Consider the following 19,219-nt stretch of genomic DNA (forward strand, 5'->3'; position numbering starts at 1 on the left):
GTTTGTATGTTTTGATTCTTCTCTTCCTTCCCTAGCCCCAAGGTTATTCTGTATACGGTGATTAGAGTATCTTTTCTTTGTTTTTAGGTAGCATCACATCTTTAGTAAAAGCTTCCATGTGTCTTTCAGCACACATGGAATAGCATCCAAACTATTACTGTTGCTTTCCAGACCTTCTGTGATCTGTGTCTAGCTCTCCTACCTCTGTCTTCTAACTTAATGTGTACCAGCCCTGGTCCTCCATGTCACTTTCTGAAAACACTAAGCCTTTCCACCTTTCAGGGCCTTAGCACTTGCTACTCTGTCTATCTGAAGTGTTCCTCCTTACTTCATTCTGGTCTCAGGGCAGGTAGCTTCCCAAAGAGGCCTTCCTGGCTATCACTCCGTCTCCTTGCCCTTCATTATAGCACTTACTGCTCTGAGAAAGGATGAAATTTCTATGCTTGGTTGTTTTATAGGTCTCTACTCTGTCTGCATAAATTCGATGAAGACACTTCGTCTTTTTCACTGTCAAATTTTGAAGTCTAGCACGGTGCCTTCCACATAGAAAACACTTGATACTTACTGAATAAATGAATTGTTTGATTTGATTAAAAGTTTTAATGAGTGACTTGGGGAGTGAAAAAATTTAAGATTGGCTTATGATTTATATTCAGATTTTCAAACTTGTTGCATTTTTTTATTACTGTGGTAAAATACATATAACATTAAATTTAACATTTTAACTATTTTAAAATACACAGTTCAGTGGCATTAAGTATATTCATATAATCATCACTATCCATCTTCAGAACATTTTTCATCTTCTAAGGTTGAAACACTGTGCCCATTAAACAATAAACCCTCATTCTCCCCTCCACCACTCTCTGGCAATCAGCATTGTACTTTCTGTATTATGAATTTGACTACTTGAAGTACCTCATATAAGTACCTCCTAACACAGCATGATAAGAATCTCTTGTATTTGTCTTCTTGTGACTGGTGTGGTCCCTTGGGTTGCTATAACAAAATACCATCAACTGGGTGGCTTACAAACAACAGAAATTTATTTCTAACAATTCTGGAGGCTGGGAAGTCCGCTGTCAAGGTGCTGCCAGATCCCTTGTGTGGGCAGGGCCTGCTTCCCAGCTCATAGATGGCTATCTTTTGCTGTAATCTCAACTGACAGAAGGGGCAGAGAAGTTCCCTGGGGTCTCTTTTACAAGGACAGCAATCCCATTCAGAAGCCTCTGCCCTCATCCCCTAATCACCCTCAAAGTCCTTTTCTCCAGATATCACCTTAGGGATTAGATTTCAACATATGAATTATGGAGTGGAGAGGGCACAGACATGCAGCTGTAATAGCACAGGTTTATTTCACTTGGCATAGTGTCTAAGATTGATCCATGTTGTTGCTGTCAAATGTTTTTAAGTGGCATTTTTTTTTTCAAGTAGATAGCAATTAATTGTATGTATGCCTTCTACCTCTTTTATTTGTGTACCTCAAAAATCTTTATAAGCACGTTAAACTTCACAGCATTCCTGAGAAGTAGATAATTATGGCATGACAAACTGAAGTACTAAGAGATTGCCTAAGGTACATAATGAGTATATGCTGAAATTCTAAATGAGGACCATTGTTACGCAGTCCCTCATTGAAAGCATTAGATCAGATTTCTTGTTTATGGTGAAATTATTCCAAGAGTTCTAAGAAAATCAAAATAGCAATAAAAATTATTTAATAACCCTGACTATTCATAGCAAACTTATTTTAATAAAACAGAGTAAAATATATGAGACCTGGTAATTGCTGTTAACGATGTCAAGTTTAGTTATTCATCTAACTAAATATTTTTTCTGATTTTATATTGTTAGATTACTTACTTGCTTCACCAGTTTTCATAGCCATAGATTTGGATCTTTAAAGTTTGGATTGGAATAGTTTGATTTTTCAGGCTTTTAGTCATGGTACATGAAACCTTTATAAAACTATGAGTTTATATTTGGATTGTGGGCTTGTTCAAGTGAGGGTTTTTTTTTTAAGTCATTTTATAAGTTATAAATTATCGATTTGGCATTTGTTGACAGGACTAAGATGGACAATAATTTTAATAAAAATTAAAATACCCCCATAATTTATGTGTAGATAATGTGTTCTAATTTATCTAATACTAATTCCTAAAGGCTTTATCTCTCTGTGGTGCTACAATTTGAGGTGAATTTCCTGAAAAAGTTACAGTTAGAGAAATAAAAATTACAGCTAAACCAGAATGTAATTTTTCTCAAATGAAGCTCATCATTATATTACTTCACCCAAGTGATTAGTTCATTTTTGGGTATTGTGTGTAATTAGCCTGAAGAATGTTTCAACACCCGTTGGCAGTGCTGTTGCTTCTTCCTCTACTGGATGCCCATTTATGGCTCTAAAGCAGAAACCTATGAACCAGTGAAAAAAGATTTTGAGAAGTGCTAATTAGTATTGAAAGAATAGGGGTGGTTAAGTTTGGTAAAATACGCAGTTTGTATACAGTCAAATTTTTTAAAATCACCAAGTCTAACAGCCAGTTGTGCTGCTTTGTTTGCATTGTTTTGAGTATCAGCAAAATGATGAAGTTACCATCTGAGTGTTAGTTAACTTTCATGTGAGAAGGCTGGTGTTAGTTGTCTAAAATTTTGTGAGTTAACCTATGGGAATCGTACCTCTTCTGGAGAAGTTGCAATCACACAGAATAATAAGGACGAAATTTGCAAGTGCAGAATATATTTGTTGCTCCCAGAGGAGGAGTTTGCACCCTCCAGGCAAGTTCACTATGAATTTGATGAGACCATATAAAGAAAACAGAAAATTGGGGGTTAAAAGGGGTTCATACCAGGTTTATTCTCACAGTGGTCACCCAGCTGTGTCCTAGCACCGGGGCTCCGCGGCTTCTCTCTCCTGCTTCCTCTCTCCGCTCCCTAAGCTCTCTGCTTCTTTGCTCTCTCCTTCCCTGCCCCTAGCACCCAGAGGAACTCTGTGGGTGGGTCTCTATGATGACTGGCAGATGCCCGACCAGTTACGTTCAGGCACTTGTGTATTTCTTCTCCACACCTCCCCTGGGCAGGTACTTTGGTGACTGATGCTTCATTCTGGGTGGTTCTGTCGGTGGGTGTACATTCTGCTACCCATTGGTACGCAAGTAAGCTAAATATGTATACAGTGGGCAATACTGGAATCAGGTGAGGTGAGCAGCCTGGCCATAAGATTTCCATTTTCTCTATAATATTATATTTTGAAGGAATGACAGTTTTTTGCAGTAAAGATAGTGAAATTATTTTAGTAATGCATTTTAGTAATTTGTGGAAATATAAACTTATTTTATAAGAAATGTGAAATCATTGGCCATACAAGAAGTGCTTTTAAAATGCCACCTGTTTATATTTGGTTTTACCTGAAGTAGGATTGCTAGCAATGAGTTGTTTAGTTGAAGAGGGTGACAGAAAGTTAGAATCCTGGCAAATCATGTCTTAAAGCTTCTAAAAAGATTATACCTGTTTTTTTGTTTTGTTTTGTTTTTGCTTTTGGCTTTGATTACCACTAAGGCAACTCTCTTAAGCACTTAAGCTCTGTTTTGTATCGTAATATGACAAAGGAGTTTCAAAATAAGAAACTCATTTGCTCTATTGCTAGCCTTCTGTTGAGAGGCTATAGTATCATCACTTGCTAACTTTTGGAGTATCTTTGTTGTACATAGTGGGCTTCTGATCATTTCTAACAGCAGGTATGAATAAGCAGCAGGCATTGAATTAGAGGTCTACTTATCCTTACCAGAAAGCCTGGTAAGATCTCCAAAGCCAAATAGCATGAATCTATAGAATCTAGTATATATGATGATCTTGCTTTCATTGATCAAAAAATTACAGTCAAAATAAAAACTGATGGCTTTGAAGTAGTGAATCTATAGGACTCTTCTTGTTTTTTTTCTGTTTTACAAGTATATGAGCACCTCATTTCAGGGAGTGAGTCAGTTGTCAGTTTTAAGGGTAAGAAGCTCTGCCTTTTTTATTAGCTTAAGCGTATTTAGTGTGGATTAATGTGCAGTGGTAGGAATCACTGGACCCTCTCCCTTCATAGCCTCTGTGAACATTAAGAACATAAGCAAATCTTGTCTGTCAGGTAAGATGCATGGAATCTCAGGAATGGGATTCCATCCAGATCTGTTATACCATACCCTTACCCCTCTCCTTTTGGGGGTTACTAAGGGGTCTGTATATAGTGCTACTGGAGGTACAGGCACTGGCCATAACGATAAAAAACAAACTCCCTGGTAAGATGTTCCTACCTTCTGGCCATTTAGGATATACTACGTTGATCTTTGGGGGCCACTCTGCTGTTACTCCAGGAATACACAGGAGGCCAGCTTCCATCCCTTCTCCCCTTGTTCCCAGGAGGGCCGGAATTGCTGGTCCATGTGTCAAAATGTCCAAGGCAATGTCCACTGAATGGAGTCTCCAGGGTTTATTGCAGTTGGTGCTGGCAGCAAGATATTATTCTGGTGGCCAAGCCTCAGCTTCAAGGATTCCTCCTTGGTTTGTACTTGCAGTTATATAAGGGAGACAGCAGTGTGTATTGGCATGTCTATGAGGTCCAGTTCCGCCTTCTGGGGTTTCTCATTCAAATGCTGTAGCATTTGTTCATAGAGGACTGTATTTCCTTCTGTGCTCTCATTATTTCAGCCTCTCCCAAGTCTGCTACCATGCAGGTAACCTCACTTAGGGGCTGCCCTAAGTGAGGGCTGTTAGGAATGGCCACTAGGAGCCTAAAGAAGGATGTGGGAGCTGTTTAAAGTACCACATTTCTCTTCCCCACAGTAAAAGCCTCCTCATCTGGGCTATAATTCTCTAGATTAAAAATGGCATTTTTTTCATGGCTAATGCCTGTAACACTGTTGGAGCTTGGCATACATCTGCCATCTAGCTGGGGAGGATGGTAAATCACCTTGATCGGGTTGTACAGCACAAAAGTGTGGCCATAAGCCAATTGAGAAGAGAGTGGTTTTCTGGGATCAGATGTGCATTTTGTAAATTGCTGCCTCAAGGCAGGATGAAGTGTCAGGGAAGCCAGCTTTCCCATCTCTGCTCCAGACAGAAGCATTCCATTCCCCCCACATCCCAAGGCTGTGGGGGAGCAACTTGATATTGACTCTGAGGGCTTTCGCTAAAACCGGAAGCCCAAATCCACCAGCTCAGCCTGAGTGTAGGGGTGAAACAGAGTGCTCCACAACCTGGGGAGGGGGCTGCACCTCTCCTGGAGGAACCCGTGGTTGCTGGGCCGTTATTTTCTTGACTAAAACTGGGTGGGCTTTCAGTAGAGGAGGAGTTGGTGTCTCCAGCACCATCCCCTTGTCTTTCCCCAGCACCTTGTCTGGGAAGGAGACGCTGACAGGCCTGATGGTGCCTTTCTCGCCACTCCCCCGAGTGCCTCCTCTGCTACACCCTTTACCTTTTCCGCAGTGCCTCATAGCAATGCTAGCTCAGTCTTCAACAGCTCTCTTACCTTCACCTCAGTACCTCGCAGCTGATGTTCTTGCACTGCCTCTTCTTGTGCTTCTCGCAGGATACTTCCTTCTCCTTCATGGCCTTTACCTCTTCTGCAGGGCCTTGCAGCAGTGCCATTTCATTTTTTAACAGATCTTTTACTTCCTCCATAGTACACTGCAGCTCGTGTTCTCATGCTGCCCCCTTTCATACCAAAGCCGTTTTATTCTTCAACAAATCCACAGCACTTCGTAGCTTGCATCCTTGTGCTGCCATTTCTCGTACCTCTTACAGGAGTACATTCTCCTCATCTCTAGGTTTTTTTAGTAGTGTGAGAAACAGCCAACCCATGGTTCCTGCCACCTTGCGGGTACTCTGTTTCTCAAAGGACCTCCTTATAATGCTGAGGGCTACCTCTACGGCCTCAGGCATCACCGCCATCTCCCCCAGTCTTGGGGTGGGGCTCAGTTCTTTAGGAGCCAAGCCACCTCAGACCACATCCCACTGGGGGACACTCATATGTCTCTCCATCCATGGGGCAGCCCACTAAAGCACCCCTCCCATGAGAGCAGCCTGTTCTGTTCTTTGGTCCACAGTGAACCCTGCCATTTTCTTGCCTGAGGGTTTCAGCCCTGGGCAGGTTCACTATGGATTCAGTGAGACTGAGAAATGACAACAGAATGTTTTGGGGGTAAAAGGGTTTCTGTCTGGCTTTATTCTCAGGGCAGTAGGTCGAGTAATAGAATCAGGTCTGCACCCAGCAGTCTACAGGTTTGTAATCCACCTCCATCTCTGCCTCTGCACAGAGTACTGGGCAGAACTCTTTATAATAGTAACTCCTTCAATAACAGCTCATTGCCTGCAGGTGTGGAAGCATTAGCCTAGCAGTAGGCTGGTTACATCATCAAGTGGTTTAGGGTCAGGTGAGGATCCTGGCCATAGGAACTTCTGTTTCCCCACACTGTTAAAAGCTTGCTTATCTTTTTTCCCTTAAAACATAATGAGAAAGGGAAAATAAATGATAGCAAAAAAGCTGTCAAGGATGAGTATTAAAACTGTTAATAAAATACATTTCTTTTTTTTCTATGTTATATTGAGGTTTTTAGTCTTAACAGTGTATGAATAAACTGCTTCTACCCAGCTGAACAAAATAAAGCAAACTGAAACTTAAATGCTAGGTGATATTGATGCAGTCGACAGAGATTTAAAAAAAAACTCAGTTCCCTAAAACCCAAAACTATTTCCCCTCATAAACACTATGATATATTAAGGATACTGTGGTAAAATAAAACCTTTTTTTCTGCCAATCATAAACTTGAAAATTATTTGACAATAAAACAATTCCCTGCCAAATTTGGACGTTTTTCTGAAATGAACATAGCCTACTCAGCCGAGTTTTGGTTTTCTTCCATTTCTAAAAATGAGAAAATAAATTTTCAAGTATTTAGGAGGATCATTTACAGTTCAAATTGGTATGGTTTTAGAAATGCCAATTGCACTGTCTAATGTGGTTATCACTATTTAAATGTGGCTACTTAAATTAAATTTTAATTTAAAGTAATTAAATTATCTTAAAAATCATTTGCTTTATCACATTAACCATATTATAAGTGTTCAATAGCACATTTGGCTATGGACTAAGCATTGGACCCAGATACTGAACATTTCCATCATTACAGGAAATTCCATTGCACAGCATTGGACAGAGTATTCCATTAGTGATAGATCATTTTCACCAGTTTCTCAGGTATACAGTTTCCTATTATTTACAAATATCCTCCCTCCCACAGAAGTATTGCTAATCAAAGTCTGTCATTTTTTTTTACTAAACAATTTCCCGAAGCAATAAAAAAACAACAGTAATGGTCAGAATTTGAAATAGCTAGATGTTGTTAAAAGCATGTTTAGATTTTTATAAAGTTTTTATTAAACCTTAAAAATATATACCAAAATATATGTAGTTGTGGTACTTAAAAAAGAATATGATAGAGACAGACTTTCCATGACTACAATCCAAGATAGCAACATTGAAACAGCCTGTGATAGCAAATGATTTATGAGATTATTTTTCATAAGTAAATTTTAGAAATAATTTTTTCTCACATAACCATACCTTGAGAAGAGAGTAGAATACAGAAAAAACATTCAACTGATAATAAAAATGATTAAATCTTTTAGTGACTATTACTTAAAAAGAATTTTAGGTTTAATCAGCATGTATTTCCATGTTCAGATTGAATGAGGTAAGAAAAACCAGGTATATACTATATTCCTTTATTCTTTTAAATCTTTTCAATATGCTAGGTAAGGATAAATATCCTTGCTTTGTGTATATTGAAATTTATGGACTGTTGTCAAGTGAAGGTTAAGTATTCTAAAATTGATTAGATAAGGAAAGACCCTTCCTGTTTTAGGGTAGAGGAAGAGAAGAAATAAAGATAGTTACATACTAATTACTGGGAAAATACTCATATAATTGTATATCTTGACTTAAGATTCTTTTCCCACAGTTTATCATGGGTAGGTGTTCCCTGAGGGTAAATATAGTTGAAATTTTCTCTGTGCATATTTACTAAAATGGTGACTTAGAAACAGCACATAACCAGTATATTAGTTATGTTTTCATAAAATGTAATACTACTTTTTATGTGTATCGTTTAATGTATTTCCAAGTTTCAAGATGATTTTAAAGAATTACATTTTCCCTGTAAAAGCCACTTAGGATTTTTATGAGAAGCTTTAAGACTTGTCTGGCTCTAACCTCGGGTGTCATTTTAATTTCAGGTATTTTTTTCCTCACGCATTTGCAAGTACACCCAGTAAGCCATGTGTAAAAATTGTTACTATAATGGAGGAATACCTTTACTAGTTTTTGAAACTGTAAGTTTTAGGGCTTTAAATAGAGTATGCTTTTTTTTCTCTTTTTTTATTATGGTATCATTGATATACATTCTTATGAAGGTTTCACATGAAAAACAATGTGGTTACTACATTCACTCATATTATCAAGTCCCCCCCTATACCCCACTGCAGTCACTGTCCATCACTGTAGTAAGATGCCACAGAGTCACTACTTGTCTTCTCTGTGCTACACTGTCTTCCCCATGATCCCCCCCACACCAGGTATCTAATCATAATACCGTTCAATCCCCTTCTCCCTCCCTCCCCACCCACCCTCCCCGACCCTTCCCCTTTGGTAACCGCTAGTCCCTTCTTGGAGTTTTTGAGTCTGCTGCTGTTTTGTTCCTTCAGTTTTGCTTCATTGTTACACTCCACAAATGAGGGACATCATTTGCTATTTTTTTTTAATTCTTCATTAAGGTATTATTGAAATGCACTCTCATGAAGGTTTCCCATGAAAAAACAATGTGGTTACTATGTTTACCCATATTATCAAGTCCCCACCCATACCCTAGTGCAGTCACTGTACATCGAAATTATTTGGTACTTTGTCTTTCTCAGCCTAACTTATTTCACTGAGCATAATACCCTCTAGCTCCATCCATGTTGTTGTAAATGATAGGATTTGTTTCTTTCTTATGTATAAATAGTATTCTATTATGTATATGTACCACCTCTTCTTTATCCATTCATCTACTGATGGACACTTAGGTTGCTTCCCTATCTTGGCTATTGTAAATAGTGCTGTGATAAACATTGGGGTGCATATGTCTTTTTGAATCTGAGAAATTGTTTTCTTTGGGTAAATTCCTAGGAGTGGAATTCCGGGTCAAATGGTATTTCTGTTTTTAGTTTTTTGAGGAACCTCCATATTGCTTTCCACAATGGTTGAACTAGTTTACATTCCCACCAGCAGTGTAAGAGGGTTCCCCTTTCTCCGCATTCTCACCAGCATTTGTTGTTCTTAGTCTTTACCATTGTGGCCATCCTAACTGGTGTGAGGTGATATCTGACTGTGGTTTTAATTTGCATTTCCCCGATAATTAGCTATGTGGAGCATCTTTTCATGTGCCTGTTGGCCATCTGAATTTCTTCTTTGGAGAAGTGTCTGTTCATATCCTCTGCCCATTTTTTAATAGGGTTATTTTCCTTTTGGGTGTTGAGGCATGTGAGTTCTTTATATATTTTGGATGTTAACCCCTTGTCACATATGTCATTTACAAATATATTCTCCCATACTGTATCATGCCTTTTTGTTCTGCTGATGGTGTCCCTTGCTGTACAGAGGCTTTTTAGCTTGATGTAGTACCATTTGTTCATTTTTGCTTTTGTTTCCCTTGCCTGAAGAGATGCTTTCAGGAAAAAGTTGCTCATGTTTATATTCAAGAGATTTTTGCCTATGTTTTCTTCTAAGAGTTTTATGGTTTCATGACTTTAATTCAGGTGTTTGATCCATTTTGAGTTTACTTTTGTGTATGGGGTTAGACAATAATCCAGTTTCATTCTCTTGCATGTAGCTGTCCAGTTTAGAGTATGCATTTGTAACTATAAATTCACTTAATTATCTTGTGTTTTTTTCCAAGTTAAAAATATAATAGAACATTTACTTTTACCCTTTTGAGTTACAAATATTGTTTGACTGTTACCATTTAAAAATTTTTATAATATTTTTGAATCACAGTTTTATAGAAAGTATAATTGCTTATTTCACAGGATTTTTTGTATTGCACTTTACCATGCCAAGACTGTTTTTTGTATTGAATAAAGTTGAGAGCACAAGGCTAGGCAGTAGTTGCTCCTTGAAAGCAGATCTTTGGATACAGAGAGTATTATGTTCATTTATGTAGCTTTCTTCTGATCTGAGTTTCCTGTTTTTTAGGCCTCCACACATTGTTTAAAGCTAACACTTCTCATGCTTAGAAAGCTTCCCTCTTTTAGCCTCAGTTAGTGTGTTTTCCATTTCTCTGTTCCTTAAACAGAACGACACATGCACTGTGAACATACCATACGATGCCACTCGCTTCTCTTGCTTCTTGTGAGCCTCATTTATAAGCACCCCCGCCACCTCTGCCAGGTAGTCTGTTCTTTCCCTGTATTTATTCCCTTGGTGAACTCTTCCACACTCTTGGCTTCAACTGTACTTTTTTATAAGACTGATTTTCAAATCCTGGACTATTCTAAACTGCAATTTCTAACTGTTGTTGGCATCTTCATTTGAATTGTCCATGGTAACAGTGGGCCTACTTGCCAGAATAAAAGTCACTCCCTGCCTCCACTGCAGGTTTCTTTCATTGTGTCCCTGATGGGTGAGAATCTTTTCATTCTCTGCTGTCCTTATTCCTATACTTAATTTAGCATGAGGTCCTCTTGTTTCTCCATTTAAGCTGTATCTTGGGTTTCCCATTCTGTCTGCATTTCCTCATCTTCACTATTCAAACCCTCATTATCTCACACCTATTCACTCTACCCACTTTCACACCACCCCATCTTACTTTTTTTTAAGCTTCCAAATGCCCCCTGAAGTGACTTTTTAAAACGTATACCAAGTTGTTGTTGTATATTTTCCTTAAACAGATGGTAATTGTAAGAATTTTTATTTATACTTCCCTCTGGGCATAGCACTAAATGTAGGTAGGAAATGGGTAAGTAGTTTTTCACTCTTTCATTCAGCAGCTGTTTACCTAGTAGTAATTGGGTTCCAGGTACTAGAATTGATCTCTCATGGAGCTTGCAGCTAAACACAGTCTCTGGTGGTAAAGGAAGCCATCGCTGAGGAGTTGGTGTTTGTTATGAGAACTGAACGAAGTAAGAGAACCGGTCCTAAAAGTTAGTGGGAACAGTTGCTCTAGGCCGAGAGTACATCAAGTATCAAGCCTTTGAAGAGGGACAAATTTGGTCTGTTTAGGGAATTTCAAAAAGGTCAGTGTGACTGGAACCTAGAGATTGGCAGGAGGTATAGTGAGGAGACCAGGTAACAGAGGGCCTGATAGGATATGCTAAGTATTGAGGGTTTTATTCTAATAGATGGGAAAGCCATTGTGACAGTTTGGAGTAAGAGAGTGAGTGATGTGAGCTGATACACTTGTCACTGAATTAAGGATAGAAGTAGGGATACTATAGTGGTAACACAGGAGAGCGGTATCTTCCACTAGTGAGGTAATGAGCAATAATGAGTGTTTTTGAATTAAGAACAGAGTGAGGAAGTACAGTTGGCAGTTGGCAGGGTGTATTGGTTGGGAATTGTGAGATGAAAACGGAACCAAGAAAAATTCATTTCTGTGTGCTTGGACAAATCATGTATCCTCTGTAACATCTATTTTCACTTGAGTGTATAAGAAATATTTCAGTTCCACTTCTTTGAAGGAGTTAGGAGGATCTGATGAAATAATATGTGAAATCTCATGAATCGTACAACACTAACTCTGTCTTACTTTTTAACACTAAACATTTAAAAGTTTACCTTAAAAACTTACTTTCTTACCTTAAGAAATTCCTAAAAGCTCAGATTTTATAGGGATATGGACTCTAAGCCATATATAGTTTAGGAAATAGTTTAATTTATAACTTTCCTTGGGATTATAGTGTATAGTTCCTTCCAAATGATATTTCAATCTGTAATAGATTTGTCACTATTCATAAGGATTAACATGAGTTTCTCCTGTTAATATTAAGAAGGTCACGTTGTGGTTATAAACTGAGGTTCTAATCTAATCATAGAAAAAGGTATCTCTAAACAATACCTTTCACTTATACTATATTTACTGATTCTCTTCTTAGTAAATATTTGAAAACAAAACTGACCCAAATGGCCTATAGTTTTTTACTAACATAGTTATGTTAACCCTGGGATGTTGCTGATTATAAACAAAACATAATCTACAAGATGATAATAATGACCTATAGATAATCTCTATGTGTTTTACATTTACTTGTGTCATGCCAATTGTACTTTTCCTGACACCTTTAGGTTAATTTAAATATGACATGGTATCAAGAAAAGATAAAAATTCTAGACAGACATTTTAGTTTCTGAAGTTTCTTAAGTAAGACTGAGCTGAATGCTATTTCTGTTTTCCTGTTGCAGATTTCCCAACAGTGATGTCACAAGATTGACCACATTGATCACAGTAAGACCAATAATTAAGCTTTTAAGGATGTTTTGTTTTCTCTGAGAATGAGAATTGAGTTAGAAAGTGTTTATAATTTAGTTATTATTACTTTCAGCAGCCAAATGTTTACATTTTCAATGGATCACATCTCACACTTCCAGTTAGTTGTTTTAAGTATTTTTAAATGCTGTAAAATGACTTTTAGATTTATAATTGAAGTTATATTCCTAATTATATTAACATAATGTCAGTGTAAATCATAAACTGAACATAATCTTAATTTTTAGTTTTTGTTTTTACTATATAATGGCAAAACATGTAAGGTGACTCACTAGGGAAAACTTACGAAAATAAAATTACTTGAGACTGTAATCATTTATTAAGGAAGGACTGTGGAAATAGCCCTGAAAGGATTCTTAGCCTTCTTGCTTAAATTTTTCATTGATATTTAAATGATTCATAAAGTCTTCCAAATATGGAAAGTTGTTGAAAAAGGATAGTTCTCTTATGTAACTGATGCTCTTTCTCTTTAATTTTAAGTGTTTATTTCTACTATGTAGAAGGAAATGTTACCTAAAGGAAAACTTTATCAAAGACTTTGATCCATATTGTTACAAAATTCTAACTAGGAAAATCTGAGTTAACAGTAATGGAATTTTATAGTGTTTCTGAAAATCCTTTTAAATGACAGAAATAAATTTAGAGTAAATTATTTACTCAATGAATCTACTTCCTCAATCCTGTTTTAATTATTAATTAATGAGAGACGCAGTTATCAGAAATGTAAATCCATATATAGATAATCTTTGTATTTATGTTACAAAATTTTTTTTGAAAACTGGTTCATTTGTTAAGTTTAACATTTTTCAGAGGTCAGTGTATTTTTTAAGGCTTTAATCTTTGAGTCTACAGATGTTTGTGGCATGTTTGTTCATTTTCCTAAGAGAGCATTTTAACTATCTCTGATTTGTAGCTGTTGCTTTTGTTTTTTTCTTAATCAGAACTTTATTGCCCTAACTGAATAATTTACAACAAAATATTAACATATTTCTTTAGTGACCTTCTATTTAGCATCTAATGCTTTACAATCAAAGAAGTTAAAATTAGCATTGTACAGTACATTTTTTTTTACTAAGGTATCATTGATATACACTCTTATGAAGGTTTCACAAGAAAAACAATGTGGTTACTGCATTCACCCATATTATCAAATCCCCCCCCATACCCCATTGCAGTCACTGTCCATCAGTGTAGTAAGATGCCACAGAGTCACTATTTGTCTTCTTGGTGCTGCACTGTCTTCCCCGTGACTGCCCCACACCATGTGTACGAATCATAATACCCCTCAATCCCCTTCTCCCTCCCTCCCACCCACCCTCCCCTGCCCCTCCCCTTTGGTAACTGCTAGTCCCTTCTTGGAGTCTCTCACAGTACATTTTAAAGTAATATTAAGAGAGTATTTAATTGCACCTGTTGTAAATTTAAGAATTTCAGGAAGAGAGGTGGTATCCAATATTATCAGGTCTTAAATAAGTTAAAGACTAAGAAGTAGTCATTTGAGAGGTTCCTAAGTAACTGATAATAGAAACCCTTACTTTGTAAGAATGTCGGTGTGTGAGGCTTTCTCCAGCCCCTTGAGTCAGGATGAGAGGGGAGGGTTCAAGTGCTGACCATGGAGCTAGAAAAGAGTGAAACCAGAGAAAGGCCGATACATTCAGAGAAATTGGAAAGGTTAAGAGACTAGTCAGAGGTAAATAAGCTGATAAAACGAGATGATAAAGTAAAAGAGTAGAATGTTGTGGTTAGAGGGGAAGATACTATAGATTGCTTCAGAGCTAAAGCTGTAATGAGTATTTATATATTAGATAATTATACACCTTATATATTCCTTTTACTCAGAAATTTTCAGAACTCAGGAGAATTTCTATTTTTCCCCCCTATGTTACAATCCATACAATCCAAGAAAAAAATGTCAAGAAATGTCAGAATCATCTAACTAATCTCCCTTCATTCTGGCCATCATCAATTCCTTTAAAGCCTATACATAATCCTGGGCTTAATCTTACTAAAGCATTGCTCTGATTCTTTTATTTCTCTACTTGAAGATGTTTAGTGACTTCTCATTTCCTGCAAGATCAATTCCAGACTTCTAACTTGGTATTTAAGATTCCTCCTCAGTTTCTCTCTAACATATTTCCCAGCTATTACAAGTATCCTACTATGTAAGAGGAATGCTGCACTCTACTCAGTGTGGACTACATACACCACCTTGAATATACATTTGGGCTCCATGCTTACATTCATGTTATTCCATAAGTTCCAATAAGAAGGCTATGTTAGCTCTGTTGATATAATATGCTATTATTTGGGGAAAGGGGGTCAGACCTCGCTAGAATACTAGCTTAAAAGGTCAGAATAAACTTCAGAACCATTAGGATTGTGCTACATTCCTTTTATATAACAGATGAGAAAACCAAGATCTAGAGAGTTTGAAGGGAGGTAATATATGCATAATGGGTAAGAACATGAACTGGGGTCAGAAAAGCCTTTAAGTTTGTGCTCTGCTATTTATATAGCTGTTGTGATACTGAGTCGATTACGTAGTCTAAGATCCAGTTTTTTCCTCTCTAAAGCAGAGGTGATATTTATATCAAAGGACTGTTGTGAATATTAAATGATATAATGCTTATATAAAGCACAGCACAGAGGCTGCTAGATTCTAAGATCTGTTGACCCTATATCATATTCATCCTCCTCATTGTCTATAAAGTTACTTACCCAGAGCCACATACTATGAGATCTTGGCCTAAACCTGGTATTGCTGTATTCCATTATAATTTTTACTATTCTGTTTCATGGTCACCCCTTACTTGAGTAAAAATCTCTAAACAACATTAATAGGAAGTATGATAAAATAACATGGGGTTTTTTTTCTTCTCAAATCTCCCCAAATGCTGTCTTCTCCAAGTGTATTCATGCAGTTTCACTTACATGCAGTTTTCCTTATATGCCATTGCATTAATACAGTGTATATCTTTTATATCTTACTACATATTTAATGATCTGGTACAAAGCAACTTTTAAAATAATTCAAGTGGCTTTTTCTGTTTTTATTAGAATTCCTTTTTATACCTTGGTAATTTTTTTTTTTTTTTAATAATTATTTTTTATTGAAGGGTAGTTGACACACAGTATTACATTACATGAGTTTCAAGTGTACAACACAGTGGTAGAACATTTATATACATAATTCTAGGTTCCAGCTATCACTCTACCAGGCTGTTACAATATCTTGACTATATTCCTTATGCTATACATTACATCCTGGTTACTAATTTATTTTACCATTGGAAGTCTGTCCTTTTTTTTTTTTTTTTTTTTTTTGTGAGGGCATCTCTCATATTTATTGATCAAATGGTTGTTAACGACAATAAAATTCTGTATAGGGGAGTCAATGCTCAATGCACAATCATTATTCCACCCCAAGCCTAATTTTTGTCAGTCTCCAATCTTCTGAGGCATAACAAACAAGTTTTTACATGTAGAACAAATTCTTACATAATGAATAAGTTACATAGTGAACAGTACAAGGGCAGTCATCACAGAAACTTTCGGTTTTGCTCATGCATTATGAACTATAAACAGTCAGTTCAAATATGAATACTGATTTGGTTTTTATACTTGATTTATATGTGGATACCACATTTCTCTCTTTATTATTATTATTTTGAATAAAATGCTGAAGTGGTAGGTAGATACAAGATAAAGGTAGAAAACATAGTTTAGTGTTGTAAGAGAGCACATGTAGATGATCAGGTATGTGCCTGTAGACTATGTGTTAATCCAAGCTAGACCAGGGCAATAAAACATCCACGTATGCAGAAGATTTCTCTCAGAACAGTGGGGGTGAGGTTCTAAGCCTCACCTCTGTTGATCCCCAATTTCTCACCTGATGACCCCCCTGCGACTGTGCCTGTCTTAGGTTGTTCCTCCCTTGAGGAATCTTACCCGTCTCTGGCTAACCAGTCATCTTCCGGGGCCATACAGGGAAATGTAAAGTTGGTAAGTGAGAGAGAAGCCTTATTGTTTGAAAAAGTTAGCTTTTTACTTCTTTGCATATTTATGCCCTGTGGCTTCTATGCCCAGCATTTGTCTTGAGGTATCTTTACCACTTGGAAGAATTATGATACTCGGTAAATTTGATATGAGGCACGAATTCTATTTAAGGATTGTAATTAGGAAGGAAGAAGAAAAGCTATAGAAGTAGCAGGCGGAAGAAAACATGGAAAGATTGATTATTTCTTTGATATATCTTCTTGTAGAGTAACTTCAGCATGTATAGGTTTTAAGCTACTACTTAAATTGCACACACACATTAACATAATAGGAGTATAGTTACATAACCAAAGCATATCTGTAATTACCAGCCATCTGCAGTGAAACCAAGAAAACCAGTTAGGCACCTTAGGCATTTGTGAAAACTTATCTATGATATGGTGGATATTGTCCAAATGAACTTGAACAGTCTGAGAGAAATCAGACAAATTAAAACAACCCATTCCTGGGGACTGTTCACATGCCATATGTTCTTTTAACAATAAATAGTTTGTAGTTGTAAGACTTTGGAGCGCTACAATTTGCACTTCTCCAAATTCTTGGTTGAGTTCCAACAGTATAGATCCAGTCCAATTTTGTTGTTTTACTGTATGCACAGGCCAGCTTAGATATCTCCTTCCTCATTCCCATGGCAGGTCCAGGAACGGGTGGGATGAGTGCATCTACAGCTGTAGCAGTGCGTGGATCTTTGTTGGGGTTTTTTGATGATCATCTTCTGGCATGAGTCTTCCAGAGGGTGCAGATGTTGGAAGTTCTTTTTCATATCGTATCTTAGTTCATTTTCGGGGTAGCCCAATTAGGCTTTGATCCTCTGTATAAACACAAACAGACCCTTTGCCTACACTTTTATATGCCCTTCATACCCTTGTGTAGAACTCGTTGGAGGTTACCACACAGGAACTGCCCTTTTTTTTTTTTTTTTTTTTTGCTATCACTAATCTACACTTACATGACGAATATTATGTTTACTAGGCTCTCCCCTATACCAGGTCTCCCCTATAAACCCCTTTACAGTCACTGTCCATCAGCATAGCAAAATGTTGTAGAATCACTACTTGCCTTCTCTGTGTTGTACAGCCCTCCCTTTTCTCCTACCTCCCCATGCATGTTAATCTTAATACCCCCCTACTTCTCCCCCCCTTATCCCTCCCTACCCACCCATCCTCCCCAGTCCCTTTCCCTTTGGTACCTGTTAGTCCATTCTTGAGTTCTGTGATTCTGCTGCTGTTTTGTTCCTTCAGTTTTTCCTTTGTTCTTATATTCCACAGATAAGTGAAATCATTTGGTATTTCTCTTTCTCCGCTTGGCTTGTTTCACTGAGCATAATACCCTCCAGCTCCATCCATGTTGCTGCAAATGATTGGATTTGCCCTTTTCTTATAGCTGAGTAGTATTCCATTGTGTATATGTACCACATCTTCTTTATCCATTCATCTATTGATGGACATTTAGGTTGCTTCCAATTCTTGGCTATTGTAAATAGTGCTGCAATAAACATAGGGGTGCATCTGTCTTTCTCAAACTTGATTGCTGCATTCTTAGGGTAAATTCCTAGGAGTGGAATTCCTGGGTCAAATGGTAAGTCTGTTTTGAGCATTTTGATGTACCTCCATACTGCTTTCCACAATGGTTGAACTAACTTACATTCCCACCAGCAGTGTAGGAGGGTTCCCCTTTCTCCACAGCCTCGCCAACATTTGTTGTTGTTTGTCTTTTGGATGGCAGCCATCCTTACTGGTGTGAGGTGATACCTCATTGTAGTTTTAATTTGCATTTCTCTGATAATTAGCGATGTGGAGCATCTTTTCATGTGTCTGTTGGCCATCTGTATTTCTTTTTTGGAGAACTGTCTGTTCAGTTCCTCTGCCCATTTTTTAATTGGGTTATTTGTTTTTTGTTTGTTGAGGCGTGAGAGCTCCTTATATATTCTGGACGTCAAGCCTTTATCGGATGTGTCATTTTCAAATATATTCTCCCATACTGTAGGGATCCTTCTTGTTCTATTGATGGTGTCTTTTGCTGTACAGAAGCTTTTCAGCTTAATATAGTCCCACTTACTCATTTTTGCTGTTGTTTTCCTTGCCCGGGGAGATATGTTCAAGAAGAGGTCACTCATGTTTATGTCTAAGAGGTTTTCGCCTATGTTTTCTTCCAAGAGTTTAATGGTTTCATGGCTTACATTCAGGTCTTTGATCCATTTTGAGTTTACTTTTGTATATGGGGTTAGACAATGGTCCAGTTTCATTCTCCTACATGTAGCTGTCCAGTTTTGCCAGCACCATCTGTTGAAGAGACTGTCATTTCGCCATTGTATGTGCATGACTCCTTTATCAAATATTAATTGACCATATATGTCTGGGTTAATGTCTGGATTCTCTAGTCTGTTCCATTGGTCTGTGGCTCTGCTCTTGTGCCAGTACCAAATTGTCTTGATTACTATGGCTTTATAGTAGAGCTTGAAGTTGGGGAGTGAGATCCCCCCTACTTTATTCTTCTTTCTCAGGATTGCTTTGGCTATTCGGGGTCTTTGGTGTTTCCATATGAATTTTTGAATTGTTTGTTCCAGTTCATTGAAGAATGTTGCTGGTAGTTTCATAGGG

At 37.4% G+C, this 19,219-nt stretch overlaps 1 protein-coding gene across 25 annotated transcripts in view; it reads left to right on the plus strand.

The window, feature by feature from the left end:
• BAZ2B (bromodomain adjacent to zinc finger domain 2B) overlaps window positions 1-19,219 on the plus strand; it is a 350,617-nt gene that overhangs the window by 137,234 nt on the left and 194,164 nt on the right. For all 25 annotated transcript variants that reach the window (XM_057505529.1, XM_057505503.1, XM_057505506.1 and 22 more), the window contains one exon: window positions 12,479-12,521. The gene's annotated coding sequence lies outside the window, so the exon portion shown is untranslated. The remainder of the gene's footprint in view (window positions 1-12,478; window positions 12,522-19,219) is intronic.

This window comes from Manis pentadactyla, chromosome 8 (genome assembly GCF_030020395.1).
Source record: "Manis pentadactyla isolate mManPen7 chromosome 8, mManPen7.hap1, whole genome shotgun sequence".
Classification (NCBI taxonomy): domain Eukaryota; kingdom Metazoa; phylum Chordata; class Mammalia; order Pholidota; family Manidae; genus Manis; species Manis pentadactyla.